This window comes from Oncorhynchus mykiss, chromosome 25 (genome assembly GCF_057628025.1).
Source record: "Oncorhynchus mykiss isolate SJ-2025 chromosome 25, ASM5762802v1, whole genome shotgun sequence".
Lineage (NCBI taxonomy): Eukaryota > Metazoa > Chordata > Actinopteri > Salmoniformes > Salmonidae > Oncorhynchus > Oncorhynchus mykiss.
Window position 1 is genome coordinate 78,040,001 of NC_143046.1, and position 16,352 is coordinate 78,056,352.

Sequence of the window (16,352 nt, forward strand, 5' to 3'; positions counted from 1 at the left end):
GGGATCTCTCTTTGTGTCTCTTGTCTCTTATCCAAAACAGCACCCCATTCCTTATACTGTGCACACATTTTGACCCAGGCCCTATGGGACAATACAAAGAGTATAACCCTATGTCTTCTCCGTGGGTTGAGAACCAACCTTTTCTAGTGTTACTAAATAAACGCTGTTTACAGTAATACTTTGAGAGATTATTCTGCTATGTAAGGTGCCTACATTACAAAGACAAGGTACAGTTAGTCAACTGTCTGAGTAGGAACGATGGATGCCGTTCTGAAAATTGTATTCACTTAAAGCATCCCATTTTCATAAATATGTCAGTTATCCTATAGACAAACAACATATTTTTATCAACTGAACATAATAACAAAAATAAGGATCTGTCAGCACCTTATACACAGTAGAGTCCCTGATACACAGTACAGTCCCTGGTACACAGTACAGTCCCTGATACACAGTACAGTCCCTGATACACAGTACAGTCCCTGATACACAGTACAGTCCCTGATACACAGTACAGTCCCTGGTACACAGTAGAGTCCCTGGAACACAGTACAGTCCCTGGAACACAGTACAGTCCCTGATACACAGTAGAGTCCCTGGAACACAGTACAGTCCCTGGAACACAGTACAGTCCCTGATACACAGTACAGTCCCTGATACACAGTACAGTCCCTGGTACACAGTAGAGTCCCTGGAACACAGTACAGTCCCTGGAACACAGTACAGTCCCTGATACACAGTACAGTCCCTGATACACAGTACAGTCCCTGGAACACAGTACAGTCCCTGATACACAGTACAGTCCCTGGTACACAGTACAGTCCCTGGAACACAGTACAGTCCCTGATACACAGTACAGTCCCTGATACACAGTACAGTCCCTGGAACACAGTACAGTCCCTGATACACAGTACAGTCCCTGATACACAGTACAGTCCCTGGTACACAGTACAGTCCCTGGTACACAGTACAGTCCCTGGAACACAGTACAGTCCCTGGAACACAGTACAGTCCCTGATACACAGTACAGTCCCTGATACACAGTACAGTCCCTGATACACAGTACAGTCCCTGGAACACAGTACAGTCCCTGGAACACAGTACAGTCCCTGGAACACAGTACAGTCCCTGATACACAGTACAGTCCCTGATACACAGTACAGTCCCTGATGCACAGTACAGTCCCTGGTACACAGTACAGTCCCTGGTACACAGTACAGTCCCTGGAACACAGTACAGTCCCTGGAACACAGTACAGTTCCTGATGCACAGTACAGTCCCTGATACACAGTACAGTCCCTGGTACACAGTACAGTCCCTGGTACACAGTACAGTCCCTGGAACACAGTACAGTCCCTGGAACACAGTACAGTCCCTGATACACAGTACAGTCCCTGGTACACAGTACAGTCCCTGATACACAGTACAGTCCCTGATACACAGTACAGTCCCTGGTACACAGTACAGTCCCTGATACACAGTACAGTCCCTGATACACAGTACAGTCCCTGATACACAGTACAGTCCCTGATACACAGTACAGTCCCTTATACACAGTACAGTCCCTGGAACACAGTACAGTCCCTGATACACAGTACAGTCCCTGGAACACAGTAGAGTCCCTGGTACACAGTACAGTCCCTGGTACACAGTACAGTCCCTGATACACAGTACAGTCCCTGATACACAGTACAGTTCCTGATACACAGTACAGTCCCTGGAACACAGTACAGTCCCTGATACACAGTAGAGTCCCTGGAACACAGTACAGTCCCTGGAACACAGTACAGTCCCTGATACACAGTAGAGTCCCTGGAACACAGTACAGTCCCTGGAACACAGTACAGTCCCTGATACACAGTAGAGTCCCTGGAACACAGTACAGTCCCTGGAACACAGTACAGTCCCTGGAACACAGTACAGTCCCTGATACACAGTACAGTCCCTGGAACACAGTAGAGTCCCTGGTACACAGTACAGTCCCTGGTACACAGTACAGTCCCTGATACACAGTACAGTCCCTGATACACAGTACAGTTCCTGATACACAGTAGAGTCCCTGATGCACAGTACAGTCCCTGATACACAGTACAGTCCCTGATACACAGTACAGTCCCTGGTACACAGTACAGTCCCTGATACACAGTACAGTCCCTGATACACAGTACAGTCCCTGGAACACAGTACAGTCCCTGATACACAGTAGAGTCCCTGGTACACAGTACAGTCCCTGATACACAGTACAGTCCCTGATACACAGTACAGTCCCTGGAACACAGTACAGTCCCTGATACACAGTACAGTCCCTGGAACACAGTACAGTCCCTGGTACACAGTACAGTCCCTGGAACACAGTACAGTCCCTGGAACACAGTACAGTCCCTGGAACACAGTACAGTCCCTGATACACAGTACAGTCCCTGGAACACAGTACAGTCCCTGGAACACAGTACAGTCCCTGATACACAGTACAGTCCCTGGTACACAGTACAGTCCCTGGAACACAGTACAGTCCCTGGAACACAGTACAGTCCCTGATACACAGTACAGTCCCTGGAACACAGTACAGTCCCTGGTACACAGTACAGTCCCTGGTACACAGTACAGTCCCTGGTACACAGTACAGTCCCTGATACACAGTACAGTCCCTGATACACAGTACAGTCCCTGGAACACAGTACAGTCCCTGGAACACAGTACAGTCCCTGATACACAGTACAGTCCCTGGAACACAGTGCAGTCCCTGATACACAGTACAGTCCCTGGAACACAGTACAGTCCCTGGAACACAGTACAGTCCCTGGAACACAGTACAGTCCCTGATACACAGTACAGTCCCTGGAACACAGTACAGTCCCTGGAACACAGTACAGTCCCTGGAACACAGTACAGTCCCTGATACACAGTACAGTCCCTGGAACACAGTACAGTCCCTGGAACACAGTACAGTCCCTGGTACACAGTACAGTCCCTGATACACAGTACAGTCCCTGGTACACAGTACAGTCCCTGATACACAGTACAGTCCCTGATACACAGTACAGTCCCTGATACACAGTACAGTCCCTGGAACACAGTACAGTCCCTGGAACACAGTACAGTCCCTGATACACAGTACAGTCCCTTGAACACAGTACAGTCCCTGGTACACAGTACAGTCCCTGATACACAGTACAGTCCCTGGAACACAGTACAGTCCCTGATACACAGTACAGTCCCTGATACACAGTACAGTCCCTGATACACAGTACAGTCCCTGGAACACAGTACAGTCCCTGGAACACAGTACAGTCCCTGATACACAGTACAGTCCCTGGAACACAGTACAGTCCCTGGTACACAGTACAGTCCCTGATACACAGTACAGTCCCTGGAACACAGTACAGTCCCTGATACACAGTACAGTCCCTGATACACAGTACAGTCCCTGATACACAGTACAGTCCCTGGAACACAGTACAGTCCCTGGTACACAGTACAGTCCCTGATACACAGTACAGTCCCTGGAACACAGTACAGTCCCTGGAACACAGTACAGTCCCTGATACACAGTACAGTCCCTGGAACACAGTACAGTCCCTGATACACAGTACAGTCCCTGATACACAGTACAGTCCCTGGTACACAGTAGAGTCCCTGGTACACAGTACAGTCCCTGGAACACAGTACAGTCCCTGATACACAGTACAGTCCCTGGAACACAGTAGAGTCCCTGGAACACAGTACAGTCCCTGATACACAGTACAGTTCCTGATACACAGTACAGTCCCTGGTACACAGTAGAGTCCCTGGTACACAGTACAGTCCCTGGTACACAGTAGAGTCCCTGGTACACAGTATAGTCCCTGGTACACAGTACAGTCCCTGGTACACAGTACAGTCCCTGGAACACAGTACAGTCCCTGATACACAGTACAGTCCCTGGAACACAGTACAGTCCCTGATACACAGTACAGTCCCTGGAACACAGTACAGTCCCTGATACACAGTACAGTCCCTGGAACACAGTAGAGTCCCTGGTACACAGTACAGTCCCTGATACACAGTACAGTCCCTGGTACACAGTACAGTCCCTGGTACACAGTACAGTCCCTGGAACACAGTAGAGTCCCTGGTACACAGTACAGTCCCTGATACACAGTACAGTCCCTGGAACACAGTACAGTCCCTGATACACAGTACAGTCCCTGGAACACAGTAGAGTCCCTGGTACACAGTACAGTCCCTGATACACAGTACAGTCCCTGGTACACAGTACAGTCCCTGGAACACAGTACAGTCCCTGGTACACAGTACAGTCCCTGGTACACAGTACAGTCCCTGGAACACAGTACAGTCCCTGATACACAGTACAGTCCCTGGAACACAGTACAGTCCCTGGAACACAGTACAGTCCCTGGAACACAGTACAGTCCCTGATACACAGTACAGTCCCTGGAACACAGTACAGTCCCTGATACACAGTACAGTCCCTGGAACACAGTACAGTCCCTGGTACACAGTACAGTCCCTGGTACACAGTAGAGTCCCTGGTACACAGTACAGTCCCTGGTACACAGTACAGTCCCTGGTACACAGTACAGTCCCTGGTACACAGTACAGTCCCTGGAACACAGTACAGTCCCTGATACACAGTACAGTCCCTGGAACACAGTACAGTCCCTGATACACAGTACAGTCCCTGGAACACAGTACAGTCCCTGATACACAGTACAGTCCCTGGAACACAGTAGAGTCCCTGGTACACAGTACAGTCCCTGATACACAGTACAGTCCCTGGTACACAGTACAGTCCCTGGAACACAGTACAGTCCCTGGTACACAGTACAGTCCCTGATACACAGTACAGTCCCTGGTACACAGTACAGTCCCTGGAACACAGTACAGTCCCTGGAACACAGTACAGTCCCTGGAACACAGTACAGTCCCTGATACACAGTACAGTCCCTGGAACACAGTACAGTACCTGATACACAGTACAGTCCCTGGAACACAGTACAGTCCCTGATACACAGTACAGTCCCTGGAACACAGTACAGTCCCTGATACACAGTACAGTCCCTGGTACACAGTACAGTCCCTGGAACACAGTACAGTCCCTGATACACAGTACAGTCCCTGATACACAGTACAGTCCCTGGTACACAGTAGAGTCCCTGGTACACAGTACAGTCCCTGGTACACAGTACAGTTCCTGATACACAGTACAGTCCCTGGTACACAGTACAGTCCCTGGTACACAGTACAGTCCCTGATACACAGTACAGTCCCTGATACACAGTAGAGTCCCTGATACACAGTACAGTCCCTGATACACAGTAGAGTCCCTGATACACAGTACAGTCCCTGGTACAGAGTAGAGTGCCTTTTACACAGTACAGTCCCTGATACACAGTACAGTCCCTGGTACACAGTAGAGTCCCTGATACACAGTACAGTCCCTGATACACAGTAGAGTCCCTGATGCACAGTACAGTCCCTGATACACAGTACAGTCCCTGGTACACAGTAGAGTCCCTGATACACAGTACAGTCCCTGATACACAGTACAGTCCCTGATACACAGTACAGTCCCTGATACACAGTAGAGTCCCTGATACACAGTACAGTACCTGATACACAGTACAGTCCCTGGTACACAGTAGAGTCCCTGATACACAGTACAGTACCTGATACACAGTACAGTCCCTGATACACAGTACAGTCCCTGATACACAGTAGAGTCCCTGGTACACAGTAGAGTCCTGGGTTGTGAAGGGTTAACCCCCTCAGCTTCCTGCCTGGCAGTGTGTGATATTAAGATCTGAATCATCTGACCTGCCCATGTTCACTCTACATCTCACAGACATCTATTCAAAACAGAGCACAGACAAGAGAGGAAGAGAGAGAGACAGCGAGAAAGGAGGTTTACTCAAGTGTACCATTAGTCTCTCTAATAAAAGGCATCCCCATGTCCCTCCCTCCCACTATTAATATTCAGCTAGGCTGCCTAGCTAGGCGACCTCCACAGGAGAAGTTTCCCTGAGTCAGAACGTCCCGCAACGCACCAGGCCTCTGATCCGACGACCGTAATTAGAGTGATAAATAGGCCTCCCTTCTTCCCTAGCTCCTTCCTTCCCCCTTCCTTCCCTCCTTCCCTCGTTCCTTCTCTCCCTCGCCCTTCCTTCCCTCCTTCCCTCCCCCTGTCCTCCCCTTTCCTCCCTTGCTCCTTCCCTCGCTCCTTCCTTCCCCCTTCCTTCCCTCCTTCCCTCGTTCCTTCTCTCCCTCGCCCTTCCTTCCCTCCTTCCCTCCCCCTGTCCTCCCCTTTCCTCCCTTGCTCCTTCCCTCGCTCCTTTCTTCCCCCTTCCTTCCCGCGTTCCCTCCCCCTGTCCTCCCTCGCCCCTCCTTCCCTCCTTCCCTCACTCACTCCTTCCCTCGCTCCTTCCCTCACTCTATCCCTCAATCATTCCTTCCCTCCCCCTTCCTTCCCTCTTTCCTTCCCTCCCTCCTTCCTTTCTTTCTTCCCTCCCTCCCTCCCTCCCTCCCTCCCTCCCTCCCTCCCTCCTCCTGTCCCTCCTTCCCTCTTCTCCTATCTGCATATTTTTTGTTGTTTCCTTCTCATTCTCTCCCTTTCTCCTTCTCTCTCTCTCTTCCTCCTTTCAATGGTGTGATCTACGTCTGAGTCATTGTAATCATGACAATGGACACATGTTCATCCACTATATATACTGTCTATATTTTTCATCCTATCTTTGGGTATGTATGTTTACTACAGCCTGTTTTTATAAGGTCATTAACTAAAGAGCCAACGTGTTGGGTTAACGTAACGAGACCCCAGGAATCTTTAATCTGTTCTCATCAAGTGCAGACTTGTTTAATTAAGATTTTATTCCATCTCTCAGTACGCCACTGCACATTGTTTTTGGCAAGTGTTTGTTTGTGGTTTCATCACCCCAAAGGTTTCAGACGCATGTACAGTATTAGACGTGTAAAAAAAAGTGGTGTCATGATTTGCATACACAGTAGTAAAATCCTGCAAGCCATGTCCCTGGGAGAACTGTGTTTCTGCCAGTGAGAGAGACAGAGAGAGAGAGAGAGAGAGAGAGAGAGAGAGAGAGAAAGAGAGCGAGAGAGAGAGAGAGAGAGAGAGAGAGAGAGAGAGACAGAGAGAGAGAGTTAGAGAGTGAGACAGAGAGAGAAAGAAAGAGAGAGAGAGAGAGAGAGTTAGAGAGTGAGACAGAGAGAGAAAGAGAGAGACAGAGAGAGAGAGCGAGAGAGAGAGAAAGAGAGAGAGCAAGAGAGAGAGAGAGAGAGAGAGAGAGAGAGAGTTAGAGAGTGAGACAGAGAGAGAAAGAAAGAGAGACTGTATATAGACATAATATGATGTCTTTTTTCTTTTGGAACTTTTGTGAGTGTAATGTTTACTGTTAATTTTTTGTTTATTTCACTGTTGTTTATTTTCTGTTTCACTTGTTTTGGCAATGGGGAGGGGGGTTGAGAGACAGGCAGACAGAAACAGATAGAGAGACACAGAGTCAGGGACAAAGACAGACAAAGATACATTTTCCACATCTACATGGACAGGGAGGTTTTCATGTGTCTGTGTCCTCTACTGGTTGTCCTGGAAGTTACTCTAGGATGTTTTTGTTCCTCGCCAGCTCTGTTTTGAGAAGCCCCACATCCTCCGAGGCAGATCTGATATCGCTGTCTGAGTGGTGGATAACATCTAGGAGCAGTACCTGTACCAAGCACTTCCCTCCCTGGGGAAGAACTGCCTGCCTGCCAGTGCCGATCTCAACATTGAAATATAATTTTGATGGTCATTATTAAGATAGCAATCTTGTGCATCTGGCAGCAGATTACATTGATACCACAGTAGACAAAGTCGTCCCAAAAGGCACCCTATTCTATACATAGTGCACTATGTTTGACCAGAGCCAATAAGGTGCTGACATTGTGGACAGTTGCACTGGCGTGTATTCATTGATCCCAAGGGAAGCCTTGGCACCAAAAAACATACCAAGAAAAAAACGGATAAAATGATTTATCTTCCATCTCTCTGTGTTTCATAATTTTCCTTCAATTGCAAGAGGCTGAATGCATCTCACCGGAGAAAGCATCCGAGTGAGCTAAACAGCGCCCCTCTGCCTCTATATGTGTAGCCCATCTATCTGGAGTATGAATGCAACGGAATCCGGCGAGCATCTGGCCTTACTTGATAAAAAAGGTATAAAATAAAAGGCAATCAGTGTTGAGCTAAACTGAGTGAGCTAAACTGAGTGAGCTAAACTGTGTGAGCTAAACTGTGTGAGCTAAACTGAGTGAGCTAAACTGTGTGAGCTAAACTGAGTGAGCTAAACTGTGTGAGCTAAACTGAGTGAGCTAAACTGTGTGAGCTAAACTGAGTGAGCTAAACTGTGTGAGCTAAACTGAGTGAGCTAAACTGAGTGAGCTAAACTGAGTGAGCTAAACTGAGTGAGCTAAACTGAGTGAGCTAAATTGAGTGAGCTAAACTGAGTGAGCTAAACTGTGTGAGCTAAAATGAGTGAGCTAAACTGAGTGAGCTAAACTGTGTGAGCTAAACTGAGTGAGCTAAACTGAGTGAGCTAAACTGAGTGAGCTAAACTGAGTGAGCTAAACTGTGTGAGCTAAACTGTGTGAGCTAAACTGTGTGAGCTAAACTGAGTGAGCTAAACTGTGTGAGCTAAACTGAGTGAGCTAAACTGAGTGAGCTAAACTGTGTGAGCTAAACTGAGTGAGCTAAATTGAGTGAGCTAAACTGAGTGAGCTAAACTGTGTGAGCTAAATTGAGTGAGCTAAACTGAGTGAGCTAACTGTGAATGGACCTGGCACATCCCAAAAAAGTGTGAAGGGTAGCCAGTCTGGATTTGGCATCACTCCTATCAAATCACATTGAGAGCATACATCATTGACAGAAACAATTTGAATTGTTGCTTCTCTAGCTAGCTAAAATTGTCCCTTTCCCAAATTAGCCATGAATGGAGATAGAGATTTGTACTTGTGGTTTTACTTGTGTCTGTACTGACCAATGATTATAACGGTGATTCTGATCCAACCATTAATTCATAACATTGTGCCTCTGACCTGAGAGGATGGAAATTCAATATGTAGCTAGATGTAGAAGGCTAATGTTAACTAACTGAGTAATCATTGCCCATGAAAGGAAGTTAGGCTAGTGAGCAAGTATTTTGGCCAGGTAGCCCAGGACAACAAAAACTAAAAGCATGTACTGTATGACAGAGTGATCGACCGTTTCGTCAACATGAAAGAGAGGAGGATGGCATTGGTGTTTCTCTACAATTAGGGTGAGTCAACATGTTTTTTCTATTTGCACGAACACGCACGCACGCAAAAACACGCGCACACACACAGAAATCAGAACCATGGACAGCCACATCATATTTAGCTTACGTTGATTGGCCTAAATTGTTTTCGGTATCTTTTAGTTGTTACTGTATTAGACTAAGCAGAGGTGATTTGATGATGTTAACATGTTGAAGTTGAAATGGTGATGGAATAATGGAGGCAGCGTCTGTTTTCTTTACGACTTGCGTGAACTCTGTGGTTCTAAATCAATAGGTCTTTAGTAGTCCGAAAATGTAGGAACCATTAACTTGATTGACCATGCTGTAGGTCATGTGACTGTTTGTTACATGCTATATGCTTGTTGGACTCCACCAGACAGATGTTGCTCTCCAGTTTTGTGATGAAACAAAGGCGTGATTGAATTTATTCTGCCACTGTGTCTTTTTATTGTCTCGACCTACAGGCCTATATATCACAGGGTGTCAAGGCATATTAACTAGAAGGTTATAGATCAAACAACGCAATTATCACAACACAGAAGTTCAGGCTTCCCTGTGATTTTATCCACACACTGCCACTGGACAGATGTAGCCTATGTGCGTTCCAAGACATGAGAAAAGCAATACGATTTGCCTGATTATTCACTTCTCTTTTATTGGCTGTTTTGTTTGGCTCTCCAGGCTTACGAAGTACCCTGGGATTGAAATCGACACTTTTAGAAAAAAAAGGTTTCCAAAAGGGTTTTTCGGCTGTCCCCGTAGGAGAACCCTCTTTGGTTCAAGGTAGAACCCTTTTGGCTTCCATTTAGAACCCTCTGTGGAAAGGGTTCTGAATCTACATGGAACCTAAAAGGATTCTACCTGTAACCAAAAGCGTTCTACCCGGAACCAAAAAGGGTTCTTCAAAGAAGTTCTCCTATGGGGACAGCAGAAGAACCCTGTATGTGTGTAGTATCTCATCCTATTTAAAAATAACGCCGGTAAGGGAAGTCTCCAAATGTTATGCAGTATATTCCTACTCAACGCAACATAGCACCAATTACCAATCTATTCCACATGGAGCAAACATAGATATTAAATGGAGTACTGAAGTACTGTCTGGTCCAATATCACATTTTCATCAAGAAACCCAAATCACCAAATTACCCGCTACAATTTGGCCAAACATGAGTTATGTAACTCTCCAAAAACTCTCTTTGTATGCTCTTCCCCCGGTGTGCCCCTGGCACATTCATTCATATGGTCTGGGACTGCCTGGTCTGGGAGGTTAGGGGCGTAGGAGCAACTCTGACATTGGGGGGGAACCAAGTTAAGAAAAAGCGACCTGGGGGCAGGCCCCCAGAAATGTTGTTGATGAACAGGTGTAAATGCTCATTTCTACTGACTTTTGAGAAAAGGATAAGAACAAATATTAACTTACAAATGGGAAAATTTACAAGGCTAAGGGGGACATTGGGTCATGGCCATTCATACTGTACTGAATACCAGTGTGACTGTTAATGTGGATATGTTCAATTAAACAAACTTTTTGTGCTCTTTCTCTGCTACTGTATAATTAATTTCCTAATACAGTTATTATACCGTAATAATAACCAGCAACATACACAGTTAAAAACGGTATTTAAAAAAAAAAGGTAAGCATAAAAGGTCAAACTGAAATGAATTAATCTCCGCTCTACAAAATTATTTAAAAAAACATAGCATCATGGCTGCCTCTCACCTGCATGAAATGAACACCTGAAACACATTTTCTGGACCAGCGTTTCCCAAGGGGTGCACGTTTTGTTTTTTGCCCTAAGACTACACAGGGGTGTGTGCTCAGCCCCCTCCTGTACTCCCTGTTCACTCATGATTGCATGGCAAGGCACGACTCCAACACCATCATTAAGTTTGCCGACAACACAAAAGTGGTTGGCCTGATCACCAGAGACCTGGCCGTGTGGTGCCAGAATAACAACCTCTCCCTCAAAGTGATCAAGACAAAGGAGATGATCGTGGACTACAGGAAAAGGAGGGCTGAGCATGCCCCCATTCTCATCGACGGGGCTGTAGTGGAGCAGGTGTAGAGTTTCAAGTTCCTTGGTGTCCACATCACCAACAAACTAACATGGTCCAAGCACACCAAGACAATCGTGAAGAGGGCACAACAAAGCCTATTCCCCCTCAGGAGACTGAAAATATTTGCCATGGGTCCTCAGATCCTCAAAGCACTACAGAGGGTAGTGCGTATGGCCCAGTACATCACTGGGGCCAAGCTTCCTGCCATCCAGGACCTATATTCCAGGTGATGTCAGAGGAAGGCCCTAAAAATTGTCAAAGACTCCAGCCACCCTAGTCATAGAATATTCTCTCTGCTACTGCACAGCAAGCGGTACCGTACTGCCAAGTCTAGGTCCAAAAGGCTTCTTAACAGCTTCTACCCCCAAGCCATAAGACTCCTGAACAGCTAATCAAATGGCCATCCAGACTATTTGCATTGTCCCCCCCTCCCCACCCCCTCTTTTACGCTGCTGCTACTCTCTGGTTATTATCTATGCATAGTCACTTTAACACTACCTACAGTACATGCCTGTTTGTTTGTGCGGGGGCACAGGTTAGTCAAGGTACCTCATTTACCTCGACTAACATGTGCACCGCACATTGACTCTGTACAGGTACCCCCTGTCTATAGTCTGCAGTTATGCTGCAGTAGTTTATGTGTCCGGGGGCTAGGGTCAGTTTGTTATATCTGGAGTACTTCTCCTGTCCTATCCGGTGTGAATTTAAGTATGCTCTCTCTAATTCTCTCTTTCCCTCTTTCATTCTCTCTCTCGGAGGACCTGAGCCCTAGGACCATGACTCAGGACTACCTGGCATGATGACTCCTTGCTGTCCCCAGTCCACCTGGCTGTGCTGCTGCTCCGGTTTCGACTGTTCTGCCTGCGGCTATGGAATCCTGACCTGTTCACCGGACGTGCTACCTGTCCAAGACCTATTATTTGACCATGCTGGTCATTTATGAACATTTGAACATCTTGGCCATGTTCTGTTATAATCTCCACCCGGCACAGCCAGAAGAGGACTGGCCACCCCACATAGCCTGGTTCCTCTTTAGGTTTCTTCCTAGGTTTTGGCCTTTCTAGGGAGTTTTTCCTAGCCTTCTACACCTGCATTGCTTGCTGTTTGGGGTTTTAGGCTGGGTTTCTGTACAGCACTTTGAGATATCAGCTGATGTACGAAGGGCTATATAAATACATTTGATTTGATTTGATTTGTACAGGTACCCCCTGTATATAGTCTCCACATTGACTCTGTACCGATACGCCTTGTATGTAGCCTCCATATTGACTCTGTACAGCTACCCCCTGTATATAGTCTCCACATTGACTCTGTACCGATACCCCTTGTATGTAGCCTCCATATTGACTCTGTACAGCTACCCCCTGTATATAGTCTCCACACTGACTCTGTACCGATACCCCTTGTATGTAGCCTCCATATTGACTCTGTACAGCTACCCCCTGTATATAGTCTCCACACTGACTCTGTACCGATACCCCTTGTATGTAGCCTCCATATTGACTCTGTACAGCTACCCCCTGTATATAGTCTCGCTATTGTTATTTTACTGCTGCTCTTTAACAATTGTTATTTACATTTTTTACTTAACACTTATTTTTCTTAAAACTGCATTGTTGGTTAAGGACTTGTAAGTAAGCATTTCACTGAAAGGTGAAATGTTGTATTCGGTGCATGTGACAAAATAACATTTGATTTGATCATGTAGTTGTGTTCACACTATGACAGATCATCAGTCTATAACTTTAGGAGCTTGTAGAGGCACTTCTCCCTTTCTGCCTGTTTGTTTGTCTGTGGGTATCATCATGGCTGCCTATTTCTTGCATGAAGTTAACACATGCAATGAACTCATCATGAGGAGCCAAAGTGGCTCTCGGGTCTGCGTACCCACATCCATACCTACACATTCAGAGCCAGCCCTGGCATTTTGGGGACCTTAAGTTCATGTTTTGTTGGTAACCCAAACCCCCACCACCACGTGCAAGCAAAACATTTTAGTAGCCCCCTTCTTGACAGTGGAACATTTTTTGGGAAGTTTTAGAGTTAATTTACTGCATTTCTACACATTTTGTCATGGGGAGGAGAGAAAAATGTGCAGTTTACAGCTCATTTCCTGCATTTCTAAACATTTTGTCAAGGGGAGGAGAGAAAAATGTGCAGTTTACAGCTCATTTCCTGCATTTCTAAACATTTTGTCAAGGGGAGGAGAGAAAAATGTGCAGTTTACAGCTCATTTCCTGCATTTCTAAACATTTTGTCATGGGGAGGAGAGAAAAATGTGCAGTTTACAGCTAATTTCCTGCATTTCTAAACATTTTGTCATAGGGTGGAAAGAAATGTTGGCAGTTTTTAATATGATATCTGAGTGAGAGTGACTAACAAAATCATTGGGGGCCCTGCAGTCGGTAGTTTGACCATGATTACTTCAAGTTTTAGATAGCTGGCCACATTCTTAGAAGAAAAAAAATGCTATCTAGAACTTTAATGGGTCCCCATAGCAAAACCCTTTGAATAACCCTTTTGCAGGTAGAACCATTTTGGTTCCAGGTAGAACCCTTTTGGGTCCAGGTAGAACCCTTTTGGGTTCCATGTAGAACCTCTTCTACAGAGGGTTCTTCTTAGAACCCAAAAGGGTTCTACCAGCAACCAAAAGGGTTCTCCCATGGGGACAGCCGGATAACTCTTTTGGAACCTTTTTTAAGAGTAAATTTGTTTTTGATGACATGGGTTAATTGAGGAACTATCAGTAACTGACACAACGAGAGAGAAACTGCTGAAACCCCATTTCGAAATTGCACCTTGTATTCTACTTTTCTAACTCTCTACAGTAAGTTGAGTGACTTTTTTGGAGGGGGGTGGGGACGACAGCCACGACATACAGGCAGAGAAGGATTTATTTTCCTAACAGCAGCCAAGGGAATGGTAGCTTTATGATGGCAAGCCCCACACACTCCGCACACATCAGCAATGGATTTCCTCATTCATGGACACAGCTCAACTGGAACAATCAATCTCTCGACTGCATCGCTCATCTGCCAAATCAGACAATATTAACATATGGAGTACAACACTTGACAGTTTCAGATCACTACTTTGATATATGCACTAGAGTAAGCATGTCCTGTGGGTGTGAAAGGTTGTGGAGATAAATGTGTAGTTGTGTAATGTCTGTTGGATGGTATTTTTATCCTTAAAAAATGTATAGTATAAACAATACGATGATATGATAACAATAGCTATTATAATGACATCTATTCCAGATGACTGCTCTGAGCTGACTGTTACCAGGCATGTCACGTCATAAAATGACCTGCATGTGGTTGTTTGCAGGTTCTTTGTTGGGAACTCGCAGAGTTAAAATCATCACCTGCATGTGGATGTTTGCAGGTTAAACTCACCTGCATGTGGATGTTTGCAGGTTAAACTCACTTGCATGTGGATGTTTGCAGGTTAAACTCACCTGCATGTGGATGTTTGCAGGTTAAACTCACCTGCATGTGGATGTTTGCAGGTTAAACTCACCTGCATGTGGATGTTTGCAGGTTAAACTCACCTGCATGTGGATGTTTGCAGGTTAAACTCACCTGCATGTGGATGTTTGCAGGTTAAACTCACCTGCATGTGGATGTTTGCAGGTTAAACTCACCTGCATGTGGATGTTTGCAGGTTAAACTCACTTGCATGTGGATGTTTGCAGGTTAAACTCACCTGCATGTGGATGTTTGCAGGTTAAACTCACCTGCATGTGGATGTTTGCAGGTTAAACTCACCTGCATGTGAATGTTTGCAGGTTAAACTCACCTGCATGTGGATGTTTGCAGGTTAAACTCACCTGCATGTGGATGTTTGCAGGTTAAACTCACCTGCATGTGGATGTTTGCAGGTTAAACTCACCTGCATGTGGATGTTTGCAGGTTAAACTCACCTGCATGTGGATGTTTGCAGGTTAAACTCACTTGCATGTGGATGTTTGCAGGTTAAACTCACCTGCATGTGGATGTTTGCAGGTTAAACTCACCTGCATGTGGATGTTTGCAGGTTAAACTCACCTGCATGTGGATGTTTGCAGGTTAAACTCACCTGCATGTGGATGTTTGCAGGTTAAACTCACCTGCATGTGGATGTTTGCAGGTTAAACTCACCTGCATGTGGATGTTTGCAGGTTAAACTCACCTGCATGTGGATGTTTGCAGGTTAAACTCACCTGCATGTGGATGTTTGCAGGTTAAACTCACCTGCATGTGGATGTTTGCAGGTTAAACTCACTTGCATGTGGATGTTTGCAGGTTAAACTCACCTGCATGTGGATGTTTGCAGGTTAAACTCACCTGCATGTGGATGTTTGCAGGTTAAACTCACCTGCATGTGGATGTTTGCAGGTTAAAATCACTTGCATGTGGATGTTTGCAGGTTAAACTCACCTGCATGTGGATGTTTGCAGGTTAAACTCACCTGCATGTGGATGTTTGCAGGTTAAACTCACCTGCATGTGGATGTTTGCAGGTTAAACTCACCTGCATGTGGATGTTTGCAGGTTAAACTCACCTGCATGTGGATGTTTGCAGGTTAAACTCACCTGCATGTGGATGTTTGCAGGTTAAACTCACCTGCATGTGGATGTTTGCAGGTTAAACTCACCTGCATGTGGATGTTTGCAGGTTAAAATCACTTGCATGTGGATGTTTGCAGGTTAAACTCACCTGCATGTGGATGTTTGCAGGTTAAACTCACCTGCATGTGGATGTTTGCAGGTTAAAATCACTTGCATGTGGATGTTTGCAGGTTAAACTCACCTGCATGTGGATGTTTGCAGGTTAAACTCACCTGCATGTGGATGTTTGCAGGTTAAACTCACCTGCATGTGGATGTTTGCAGGTTAAACTCACCTGCATGTGGATGTTTGCAGGTTAAACTCACCTGCATGTGGATGTTTGCAGGTTAAACTCACCTGCATGTGGATGTTTGCAGGTTAAACTCACCTGCATGTGG